The following is a 13,533-nucleotide window of genomic DNA, read 5'->3' on the forward strand; positions in this document are numbered from 1 at the left end:
GAATAAATAATGAGACATTTCATCATGTGTGACTGATATATGGACATGAAAGAAATGTAAGAAATTTATATGTAAATAGGGTGGTTATTAAAGTAAGGGAAGGAAAGAATATGAAGGAAAACTCAGGAGAACAATTACTTTTCTTTTTCTAGATATATGTTAATGAGAACAAGATTAAAAGACATGTAACTATCTTAATACCAAAGTTGTTGTGCTCATAATGTTACTGAAAAAAAAAAATCTCAGTAACAAATTTTCCTTTTCAAATTGTCCCACTTTCAACCTGTAAGTGAAAATTAGATTTTACTCAGAGCTTTGAAATCAGGACAGCGCTGCAATTTCAACCTGAAGTTGTTCCTTCTAACTTGCTTATGAGAAGTTCATTGTTTCTTAAAATACAGTAGGCTCTAACTCAGATAATTACAAAATACCAATTTTATAAAATATGGTGTTTGATATCTTTGTTGCTGAACAACAGAGCTTTTTATATAGGAAATATAAACACAGTATTTTATTTGTACATACTTCTTTATGGGTAATTATGGGTTTGAAAAGTAATAACCAGCAGTGTAATTACTCCATAGCTTGCAGTGGCGTTGTGTGTTTCCTTAATCTGGCCACTTAAAGAAAGAACTAACTATTAATCTCTGAACCTTTCCAGAGAAGCATTTTTTTAAAATTCAATGTCATTTTCCAAATTTAGAAGACTTTAGAAAAATATATCACTGTTTGGTTCTGCTGATTAATTTACGAATTTTAAGAAACTGGAAAGATATTATAACTTTATCGTGTTGCAGACCAAAATCAGAAAGAGACTGAAAGAGAGAAATTTCCACTAAACAGAAGAAAGCAAGAGAGACTATTTGACAGCATAATAGAAACTTTTTGATTAATCCAATAATTGGAATAAAAGCTCTAGATCCTATTCAAATAACTAACTAGGATGTCCAGAGCAGCAAAATTATTATATCGTCTGAGAAACCTGGATAGGTTAAATAATTCCAAAAATTCAAATTACTCACAGGGAAATGTTTTAAAACATCACTTTCCAAACATTGTTCTTTATTATTTCACCTTATGGAATGAGCTAGAGTGTTAGCAATAAAACAAAGAAGAAGCTGAATCCCTAATGGCCATTCAGGGGATATTTATGGAAAGTCTATTATTCATACAGAAACAAATATAAATAAATACTGTGACTGCTTTAGTCTTCTGATTTAAAGAAAGTTTATCAGTCAACAACCCAAGTATACAGAAAATAATTGATATACAACTGTTTCTCTGTCTTCATAAATGTAAATTTTATTTTTTCATTTTAATTTGATTCATGACTAGGCAGCAGGGTTATGCCCGAAGCTGGAGGGCAGGTTTCTTCCCTATTAAGATCATAATGGTTAACAATTAGCACCTAGTATTGGTGCTGGACCAATTTGTTTAATTCTATGAAGTAGGTCTGATAATTATCCTCATTTTGCAGATAAGTAAACAGAGACCTAGGATATAGGACTCTTAACTAAAGATTTTAACAACTATTTTATGTTTGTTTTCTATCACATTGCTATGGTAAAGGAGTAGTCCTGCTTTTCAAAGATTACAGATTATTGAAAAGGAAGAAAATAAGAAATCACTGAAAACAATAGCTTGAAAATAATTTCTAGCAACATGTCAATGATTTACATGATAAATCTATAAACTGAATTCTGTACATATATACTAGTCCATTTGTTTCTTCTATTAGATTTTGAGAATACTCTGAAAGCTAAGAGTTATGTCGTATTCACTTTTTGTCTAATCACTTATAAAGAAGAAAAAGAAATAAAAAAAGAAAAAATGAACTTGTGATGGTTATAAAACATGGTGCAGATTCTTTGACACTCTTCCAACTGAAAGGGCCCAAGTGTGCCCTCCCTTTGAATCGGCATGCTTGTGACTGCTTCATCTGAAAGACTAGGGCAGAAGTGATGCTCTGTGACCTCCAAGGAAGGTGATAATAAGACATGCAATTTCAGCCTTGTTTGCTGGGACATGTATTCTTGAAGCTTTGAGCTGTCATGTAAGACATTCAATTAACCCAAGACCACCGTACTGTAAGGAAGCCAAGTCACATTGAGAGGCCATGGGTAGGCTTTCTTGTAGACAGTCTCAGTTGAGCTCAACCTTTGAGTCAACCCAGGCCAGGTGCCACACATGTGAGTGAAACCTCCGATGATCCCAATGCTCAGCCATTTAAGTCACCCTGAGCCCTTTGAATCTTCTTAGAGCACCAGCTACTTTAGAGGAGAGAAAAGCTGCCCCATTATGCGATGTCTGATTTCCGGATCCACAGAATCCTAGACTGTAATAAAATCGTCATTGATTTGAACTACATTTTGGGTGGTTTGTTTATGCAGCAATAGATAACTAAGGTGATGTTCAATAATAGTTTGTTGAATGATTCTCCATTATGTGAGAGGTTCCATTGAGTAAAACTAGTGAAAATTTAAATTAAAGAAACCTATGTGGCCTCATATATTTTATTGAATTCTTTCCCTCTCTGGGTAGTAATATTGGTAAGTAGTTTCTTGAAGCTGTTATGACATTTTCTCCTGCCAGTTCATTTAATTCATTTAATAGCAAATATTCATGCATTGGCTCTTGTGCACAATTCATCATCTGAGGAATTATGACATATTTGATATTAAGATACAATGCCTATGAGCAGGCTGTGAACAATATAACTGAAAAGATACATTTTGCAGCTGCACATGAACAGTGCCATGAAGAGCTATTGCACAATCCTCTGGGAATTTAGGAGAGATGAGCTTCTTACTTCTTTTACTGGATTATACTAATATATTTCACTGTGTGTTGATATGTGGCAAGTAAAATGGAAATTAGTGTAACTGTCCAAATAATTAAAATATCAAAATATACCCACTGATATTTGAGGGAAGAGTAATTTTAACGCTGCATTATTTGGAATATTCAGTTGAAATCCTCATATTTTGATTTTTTTTTTTTTAATTAAGACACCATAGTGAACTAGCCCACTTGAAATTGAATCATTTACTATGCATTTATAACATTAAGTATTTTCAAGTGGTGATTATTATGATATTGTCTCTTAGCCACAGAGTTTGTACTGGTCTTTAGGAGAAAGTAATTACATTTTCATGCATATGTTAAAATCATCACCTCTTTTGATCATGCACCTACTAGCTATGTCTTTGGAATATTGTAAACAGCATTCAATTTATCTGAAATATTTTGGGAAGAATTAAAAGCTACTAGTTATAGAAATCAAGAAAGAAAACTGGGTATGGTATAATCAGGAGCAAGCGGCATTATCTAACCATTGGGTAGAATATGGAGAGACAAACTCGTCATGAAGGAAAGCGCCAGTCTGTTTTTTGAGGGATTTACTACACTTTTTACTCAACAGAGTGGTTGCTAATTTTCATAGTAATTCCAAAAATGAAATAAAATTACATTTGACTTCTTTTTAAAGTTTAGATTGAAGTGAAGCAGCTTCAGTTAATTTTTCTTGCTTTGCAAAAAAAAAAAAGTAGAGAATTCCATTGTATTAGTTATCTATTGCTCTTTAACAAATTAGCACAAACTTAGAGATTTAAAACAATCCATGTTTATTGTTTCACAATATCGATGGGTCAGAAGTCTGGCACAGCTTAGATACATTCTCAGCAAGGCTACAGTCAAGGTGTGGGCCAAGGCTGGGGTCTCATCTGAGACTCTAGCAGGGAAAGACCGGAGTCCCAGCCCACATGGTTGTTGGCGGAATTCATGCCTTGCAGACTGTGGAACCAAGGACCTCGAATCCTTGCTGCCTGTTGGCTGGATGCTGCCCCTGGTTCTTTGCCATGTGGTCCTCTCTAGGGTAGCTCGCAACCTGGCAGCTTGCTTCTTTAAAGCCAGCAAGGAGGAAAGTTTCTCAGCAAGACAGATGTTACAATCTTACGTAATGTCATCATGAAAATGATACGTCCATCTTTGCTCTATTCTGTTCTTTGGAAGCAAGTCCTGACCACATTGAAGAAGAGGAGGCTACCCAAGCACATGAGGACCAGGACGGGGAGTCTTAGAAAGACTATTTGCACATCCATTACTGTTAAAGGTCCCTCCAAGACTTTATTCTTTAGATAAGCAGAGACAATTTCACATATTTTTAAATCATCTCAGGCAAGATACCTGTTTATTTTTCTTTTGTCACTAAATCGATAAATATTTGATAAATATTTAACTATAAATGTAGGAGACCATCAGTATGATTAAGTACAAATGTGTTTTATTGTAGGGACATAGGTAAGTAAAAATTTATGAGGAGTGATTCTGCACAGGGAAAATGGAATTTTAATTAAAGAAATTGAAAACGACCATTTTCAAGCCTTCCTATTTCTTCTAAAATTGTTTCTGTGTAAAATTATAAAGTTTGCCTTGATTTTTTAAAAAAAATTTAAGAAATTTGCTATAATTTTGGAATAATAGATGTGGCATAATTCCTTAAGAAGAATACAGTCTGTTTCCTAAAATGTATTTTAGGGTAAATTAATGAATTTTTAGAACCTATAATTTCTAAGTGGTGATCTATAATTCTCATAATAAGATTGACTTATTTAGACCAATATAGTAATCACATATGCCTATCTAGTCATTCATATAAATCTCATTTGTCTGGAATGCTTCTCATAATGCTAAATTCAGATTAAAGGTTTCAGAAAGGGATTTGAAATAAACATGAAAGCACTTCAGGACAACTGCCTTTATGAATAGAGGTCTGTAAACCATCTCTCTTCAACTATTTTGACCCAACTAGGAGAATTATTTCTTTTCGCCAATTCTGGAATGCCAGATATTCTAGGAGCTGCATCCTTTGTCTTTAGTCTGTGATCCTCACTAAAGTACAAATTCTGCATACCTAATACTATTATACATGTACTCGAGTGAAATGATTTCTCAGTTTCTTGCTTACTGTATGGTTTTGTTAGGGAGAGGAAAAATATTCCAGGAGTCAGAATGGGAGTATTGCGGCAGGCTTGGGAGGTCAGAAGGCTGTATCAGCCAGGATATGAAACATCCTGCATCAGGTTATGCTGAATTAGTAAACATCCCCAAATCTCAGTGGCTTAAAACAATGACACCTGCAAAAGATTTCTTTCTTGCCAAAATTATATGCCTTTTGTTGATTGGCAGTGCCTCTGTTATACATTGTCACTCCAGAATTCAGTCTGACAGAACAATCTCTGTCTAGAAACAATCTGCCAGAGAAGATATATTTTTATATTTCAGGGCCTTGCTTGTGATTGGTCCTGTTTTTATTTTTCTAGAAGAAAAGTATCTATCTATCTATCTATCTATCTATCTATCTATCTAATCTATCTATATGTGTATATATATATATTTTAAGTTATGGATTAAATCTAACTCTACCATTATCTTTCAAGGTGGATTTTCTTAGGAAAGTGTTCCAAAGAATACTTTGTTATTGGCATTCTTTTGGATAGTATGATAATTGAGCTAAAATTGATATAACTTATAGATGAGACTTTTCCATATGTAATAATAAAATGTCAGTAGTTCAAAAGCAGATTATAACTTTCTGGAGAGGGGATAAGTAGAGTAGGAGTATGTGTATAGGAAAACTTTGGAGTCCTCGCCCACAAGGCACAGAGGTTAAAGAATCCCAAGATTTAAAAGGGTATTTGCAATCCCCTCTCCTCCTCTATATCACTATGGTTTTATGCATTTAAATGATCCAAATAGATGGGAAGTAATAGAATGCTTACTATTGAAAATGGAAAATACAGTTTGGGGATAATATTCTAATTTCTGGATTCATACTCACTGAGGAACTGGTATGGTTCTGTATGGAGAAGGAGTAAATTAAATTAGTGTGTTGGGAAAACAGGGTAAGGCTAGGGTTGATACTTTCCTGCCCACCTTAGCTTCCACCTATTCTTTGTGATCAGGTAGCTCTATTCCATACCACAGATTGGGCCATACGACTATTTAAGGAAGTTGAGATAGATTACTACAAATGTATCATTACTATTTGAAAAATGATTCCAAGCATATGCCACCCAATAGCATCATCTTGGTATTTAAAGGAAAAAACGGAATTAGCAATCCTTCCTCTGGATTTGGGTCATGCCAAAGTAACAGAAGAAACTAGTGCAAAATTTAAAAATTTCAAATTTTAAAAATATTTCTGAATTTTCCCTTTTACCAAATGGAATTATCTTCCTGGACATTCTGAACTGACTATTAAGCTATGCATATGTTTTTCTTTTTTTCCTATGCATAATTACTGGTTTAGAATTAATGTGCTACATAAAATTAGTTCCAGGACTCTATTATTTATCCTTGCGCTATATTTGGTACATAATTGTTCACTAAATATTTGTTGAATAGATATTATTCATTTGGAGAAAATCTAGTTTTAATTCCATAAACATGAAAAAAGAAAAAAAAAGTTGGGCAACCAACCATCTGCGACTCTCAGAAACACTTATCGTTACGCTACACTCTTGAGGAAATCAGGCACAATTCAGCTATCATCTTTTCCTGCATAGTTTTTAGATAAAGTCATGCTGGATCACAGTGTCAAAATCTTGTTTGAATTAGGGAAAAAGAAGTTAAACAAACCCATCTCTTCATTTGAAAATATATTCATTCCATTGTCAAACTATCCGTAGTTGTTGGATTTCTTCAAATCAAAGCATGATTCATATAATTACTGTTATGATTAGCTTTATTAAAGGACTGAAGGTATTTTAATGGTTTGTGACGAATGAAAGGAAGATGAAGTATGAAGAACTCGTCTGCAGTGAGAAATACTGAATTCAGTTACAGTTATTGTTGAATATTCTTTTAATAAGATTGAGTCCAGAGGCAAGACATTTTGTTCCTTAAAACCCCATTGAAGTATATTTTAAGAATGACCTACATAATAATGAATTTTCAAATTCTTATTAACATCTTACAAAAGAAAAAAAAGAACTCTGGCATAATGACTTGACTTTTCAGTTTAAATTCATACTTATTATTATCAGTTTTCTTTTGGTCATTTCATAAGCATCTCCTGCATAATTATTGATATTCTAGATTTTCTTTAAATCTATATTTTATTTTTGGCTGCTTACAACTTACTGCTCGGCAGACTGTACTTATATCCAGTCATAAATATTAGAGGAGGGAAAGTTAAGCTATTCTAATTAACTATTTTAGAACCCTTCAAAAAGGAAGTTCCTTTAGAAATATGATAAGAGGAGAGTAAGTGTTAATGTCCATTATTTACTGATTCACATCAGATTTAATTATGCAGAAAGTAAAGACCAGGCATGTTTTGATGCTCCAGTACTTGAGTGGAAAATAAGAAACATACTTTTACACACTTTGTCTCCTTAGAAGCAAAAGCCTTTGATGTTAGAGGCAATGTCTGTTTTATAAAATAGGATTTTTGATCATCAGTTAACATGTAGTTTCTCTCCAAACATCTTTAAAGTGCTGTTAAGTTTATTCTCAATTTATTTTTTGACTTGATTCCATTCACAGATGGCTTCTGTTTCTACTGGCTCTCCTTATTAGGTTTTTGGTCATCTGGCTCTATCCCAGGGAAGGCAGCACAGAGGTCTTCTACGTGCACATTTGAAGTTTTAGGGTGTATCTGATGGAAAACAAAGCTGAAACAAGGAATGGAGTGATTAGATTCATTAATTTGTGGATTTCATTTACCTTTATCAGATGAACTGCTTCGGGATCTTATTAAAATGACAAACCTGATTAGTAGGTGTGGGGTGGAGCCTGAACATCTGTATTTCCAACAAGTTTCCAGGTCATCACCATGGTATCAGTACATGGAACGGACCTGTATTGTGTTGCAGTTGTGTGGGGTTTCAGATAGTCATACCAATGAGACTTGCTTACACCCCACCTGCCTTTGTTTTAGCAGGCCCTTAGTATTTATGATTTAACATCTGGAGTTTGAAAGTCCATTACCTGTAGGTTTAATTTGTCATATTACTGAGGGACAATTTTGAATTGCACACTATGAAGATAAGTCACTCATCAATTAAACAAATATGTACTGACACCCTACTATGTGCTAGACATTCTCTTAGGTGCTGGGTGACAAAGGCAAACAAGCCTCAGACAAATAAATGGATAATTGTAATTCAATGTGATTATTGCTACTCTAAGGGATGTCCGGGTGCCATGTGAGGCTTTGGAAAGCCTTCTCAGAGAAACAGGTGTCTAAGCCGAAACCTGAAGCCAGCAGGGGTGTGTGTGGAAAAGGGCAGAGAGAAGCATCCTGGATTCCCAGATGCTCGGTGTGTTCCATAGATCAACAATGGAAATGTGACTGGGGAGCTTGTTAGAAATAATCTCCAGGCCCACCCCAGACCTCCTGCATTCCTGAATCAGAACCTGCATTTAGATCCCCAGATGATTCATGTGCACATTGACAAGATCCCCAAGTAACTCAGTCAAGGAAACACTGGCTGTAGGTAAGAGAGAGCAGGTACCTTCAATAGACTCCAAGAAATTTATTTCATTGGAGGAGACAGCTGAGCAAACATCACAGAGCTGGTACCTTGAGGGCCAGTAGGTGAAAGAGGTTGTTCTTGAGTTTCTTAGTCAGTTTATCACAAGGTATACATTTTTTGTATTATTTTTAATGAACTGATGGAACACCTGGAAATGCTCGGTACAAAGCCCATTGTTTGTTAGGAGCTCTACCCCCGTCTGAGCTGGGGCTTATAATGAGCAGGGTTGGTCCTCTCTGACTTCAAGTGCTTAACTAAAGTCCCTGCACTAGATCATCAGGGAACAATCTCTCCTTGAAAAACTTTAAATTTTTATGCCAGCATAAAGAACATTGCTTTTGCCAATCTACTCTAAAAAAATGTTTTTCTTAAAGACCTTCACTCATTTTCAACATGCTGCACTTCGTGTGGGGCTTCATTTCCAGTGAGGTAGGTGTCACTATGGCGCTCCCTAACAGATTTCTTTTCAGCTGTCCAACAAAAGAGACTGGGATCTCAGGACTATAAGAGTCTGCATATAAAAAGCACAAGACAGGCACAGTCTTACTAAATTCGGCCGTACTTATTGATTGCCTACTGCAAAGATACTTGTTTGCTTAAAGTTATATTCACTGTACTTTTCATAAATCCATCCGGTTTACTTTGGGTAAAAAGTTACCTTTCATAAATCCAGTTTACTTTTCATAAATCTATCCAGTGCCTTTCAATTATAATTGATATATTCAAGGGTACTATTCTTCACCAGTCTCATTAGACAGTTTGTATTTAACGCATGATCTATCCTAAGTGAATAAAGTGAAGAGGAGAGAAACTTGCACATAAAAGTGAAGAAAGTAAATTTGATATTGTGAGATCTATAGTTAAAAATTTATTTTAAAAGTTACTGAGTTTTTACATTCAACTTTAGCCTCCTGGGCATTTTGTTTTTAATTAATTCATTTAAAAATATTCTATACATTTAGCCTAGGGAACAGTAAACCATTTTTTTTTTACCTGATGTTATTTAAGAAATAGATCTTATTCCACTTATATATATGACTTTCTGTCTGTGATCTGGAATGTTAATTATTACCATAATTTGGGAATATTTCAATGTCAGAAGCCTCATTTGTTTAAAGAATTATCCGTAATTTATAAAATTTTTCAAGCTCTGTTGAATTGTTTGGATAAATGTCTGTATTTTATTTCATTTTATTAATTAATTTATTTATTTTGTGAAGAAGATCAGCCCTTAGCTAACATCTGCCAATCCTCCTCTTTTTTTGCTGAGGAAGACTGGCCCCAGGCTAACATCCATGCTCATCTTCCTCTACTTTATATGGGATGCCGCCTCAGCAGGGCTTGACAAGCGGTGCATCGGTGCACGCCCAGGGTCCGAACTGGCGAACCCCAGGCCACCGCAGTGGAGTTCGCACACTTAACCGCTTCTGCCACCGGGCCGGCCCCTAAATGTCTGTATTTTAGATGGGGACTTTCCTAAAAATAGTCATATGTAGACTTAGAGATTGTTCATTTGTCATAACAGTAATGTGAAAGACCATAATGTGCCTGATAGTTTTTCATTTTAACTTAGGGCTTCCTACGATGGTTTGGAGTATTTTAGGCTCATTGAACATAATGTGCTTAATTTCCAATGTGGAAATCTGAAAGATGATGAATCATGGCTCTGATATGGTACTGGGCCAGACCATGATGTCTGGTGAGAACTTTTGACTAGGACTTGGATCAAGGTAGATTCTCCTCTTCGGTATCAGAAAACAAGCAATGAGAAGATATAAGTAAGGTGGAGGCACAGGAGAATTGTCAAGACTGTTGATTTCTTGTATGTCTCCTGCAGATACAAGAAAATTGTTTGGAGACACATCCACTCACTTGTGGTCTTGCTACCTCTTCTACTTCCAGTCACATCAACACAGATAATTTATACTCCCATATACTCCCATAAAAGTAGGGTATTCTGGGCTTTAAAGTGCGACTTATGCAAGCGCTAGAGCCACTTCTCCTTACCTACCCCATGCTTTCGTCTAGGAGATTTCTATTTCCATTCTCTTGGAACTTTCCATGAGCAGGCCTGACCACAACCTACTTCTAGTATAGTATTAATTTCATGTATTGAGGAGATTACTAATACAATTCAGAGCTATTGTGGGAGAAAAGGAGAGTGAAATCAGTCAAATGAGGCTCAGAATAACAGTTACAAAATTAGAAAATTACATGCATATGGGCAATTATTCAGGCATTTAAAAAAAACACCAAGTAGAAGTTGAAAAAATATCAACACTTTTATTTTTAAACCAAGTTTCAGAATTTAAATAGTTTCACAAAATTTCCACTATTATGATCTTAAAGTATTATTATATTTTTATCTTAAATGTAAAATAGTCCCTCAAAAGTTGTGTGAAATAGACCAAGAATTGCTCAGTCACAGTGAGATTACCCTGTCCTTTATTTTACAGAGGAAGTTACAGGTGCTTAACCATACTTTACCTGAGCTTATCCAAGAGCAGTGATGTTCAACAGATCCTCCCGTGGGAATAGAAGTCTTTGATATCTCTGCTGTCCAATACAGCAGCCACTAGCTATGTGTGGCTACTGAGCACCTGAAATGTGACTAGTAAAACTGAGGAACTGAATCTTTAGTTTTATCTAAATTTAATTAGATTAAAGTTTAATTTAAGTATCCACATGTGGCTAGTGGCTACCATATTGAACAGCACAATTCTAGAGATTAGTAGCAATTTCCTAAGTATCTGTAGACTGAATGGCTTTATATATCTCCATGGAGGTATCAGGGTAACTTGTATATACCCTATACTCAGTTAATAATTAATAAGGTGAGGTGTAATTAAAATTCACTGTGCACAAGCCCTTACTAAAAAGTCATTTTTTTCCACATGAAAGTCGGACCATATAACCTCCAATAAGATGCTCTCAGGTGATTGTCAATTCTTTGATAAAGTCAAATGAGTTTCCTCCAATATTTGTAAGATCAATATTATAAGATCCACTATTATGTGATTGTGCTACACACCACAAATAGGAAGACTTAACCATTGGTAAGGTGAGCTTTGAGGAGCTTCTGTCATATAACGACATTTTTGGTAGAGCAAAGATCATAGGGATGATTCTCTAAGTGGTGCCTAAACTCTGTAGTCAGATTGTCCACATTCAAACTTGGTCTCTGCAGTTTACAAGGGATGTGGCTTAAAGCCATTTACTTAACTTTTCTGACTCTTAGTGTCTTTATCTGTAGTCAGCGGGTAATAACTCCTGGGGTTGTTATAAAGATTAAATAAATCTAGATTACTAAAGCATTTAGAATAGTGTCTGGCACATTGTCAGTGCTATAAAAGTATTTGTTAGATAAATAAAATATACTTGGCATGTAAAACAAAGCATCTAGCCATCAGTCACCATTGACATGCTGCTAAATGTGGTTAGTTAAATGTTAAATGTATTTCTACTACCTAGGGAGGTATCAGTGGCCTGGATAACATGCACAGGCCCATGGAGCCTGAGCGCTTTCTTGACTTGTCCAAGAATATCTAGGTGACGTTTTTATTGAAGAGAACACGTCAAAGCTGACTGGGGTGAGGGAGTGTCCTAGTGATACATAAATAAAAAGCTGGGCATAATTATCACGCTGCAGATGTCTTCTTCCCGGAGACTTGCCAAGATTGGATTAAATCACTGTCAAGTTTTCCCGAAGAAGGTGCTGGGGAATGACTAATTACACAGGAGGTTAAGAGATGTTGAAAGAGAAAGGATTTTGTGCTCAAGTACGCCTGAGAATTCATAGCTTAAAGAAAAGTTAATTATATTTTTTTACGGCAAGTCTGCTTAGGATCTTTCCTGTATCACTGTGCTTTATGAATCTCCAAACTCATTTAACCATGAAACTCTTTTTTAAGAGGCATTGTGGGGGACTTGCATCTAGCACAATTTGAGACGTTATAAAATAAATCAAACAACCCTAAAGAGAATTCAAACAAATGCTATTATTTGTTGGTAAATTTACAAATTTCTACCTTTAATCTTTATATGTAATGTACTTTTTTTTTTTTTTTTGTGAGGAAGATCAGCCCTGAGCTAACATCCATGCCAATCCTCCTCTTTCTGCTGAGGAAGACAGGCCCTAAGCTAACATCTATTGCCAATCCTCCTCCTTTTTTTTCCCTTTTTCTCCCCAAAGCCCCGGTAGATAGCTGTATGTCGTTGTTGCACATCGTTCTAGTTGCTGTATGTAGGACCCCGCCACAGAATGGCGGGACAACCAGTGCGTCGGCGCGCGCCTGGATCCCAACCCAGGCCAGGCCGCCAGTAACAGAGCTCCTGCACTTAACCGCTAAGCCATGGGGCTGGCCCTGTAATGTACTTTTAATCTACGTATTTTATTTTGAAAGCAATTCTAATTTCATGCATCATAGTGATTACCACCACTTAATGAATTATAAAAGGCAGTGTACCAAATATCTGGAGTAGATACGTTGTTTCTTTGTGACCTTGCACAAGTAATTTCATCTTTCTCCGTTTTGATTTTCTTATCTACAAACTAGGCTCTCCTCATTTGCATAGAAGTAAATGATGAAACAGATCCTTTTTTATGTTTCTTTCAATTCTGATATCTATGAGTATATGAATTTTGATCATGTTTACTTTAATGATACATTGGGTATTTTAAAGAAAAACAATTACCTATTGCTTGTCTTACCTTACTAACTTAGAGGTCAAATTGGCTACAATGTTTCAAAAGGAAATCAAAATTTAAAAAAATATCACTGGGCCGCCCCGTGGCTTAGCGGTTAGGTGTACTTGCACCACCACCAGCAGCCCCGGTTCGGATCCCGGGCTCGCACCGACGCACCGCTTCTCTGGCCATGACGAGGGTGCGTCCTACATACAGCAACTAGAAGGATGTGCATCTATGACATACAACCATCTACTGGGGCTTTGGGGAAAAAAAGAGGAGGAGGATTGGCAATAGATGTTAGCT

At 35.7% G+C, this 13,533-nt stretch overlaps 1 protein-coding gene across 2 annotated transcripts in view; it reads left to right on the forward strand.

Moving 5' to 3' along the window:
• NALF1 (NALCN channel auxiliary factor 1) overlaps positions 1–13,533 on the forward strand; it is a 629,879-nt gene that overhangs the window by 16,133 nt on the left and 600,213 nt on the right. The gene's annotated exons all lie outside the window — the stretch shown is intronic.

Source organism: Ceratotherium simum, chromosome 10 (assembly GCF_057802395.1).
Source record: "Ceratotherium simum simum isolate JZ-2026a chromosome 10, ASM5780239v1, whole genome shotgun sequence".
NCBI classification, from domain to species: Eukaryota; Metazoa; Chordata; class Mammalia; order Perissodactyla; family Rhinocerotidae; genus Ceratotherium; species Ceratotherium simum.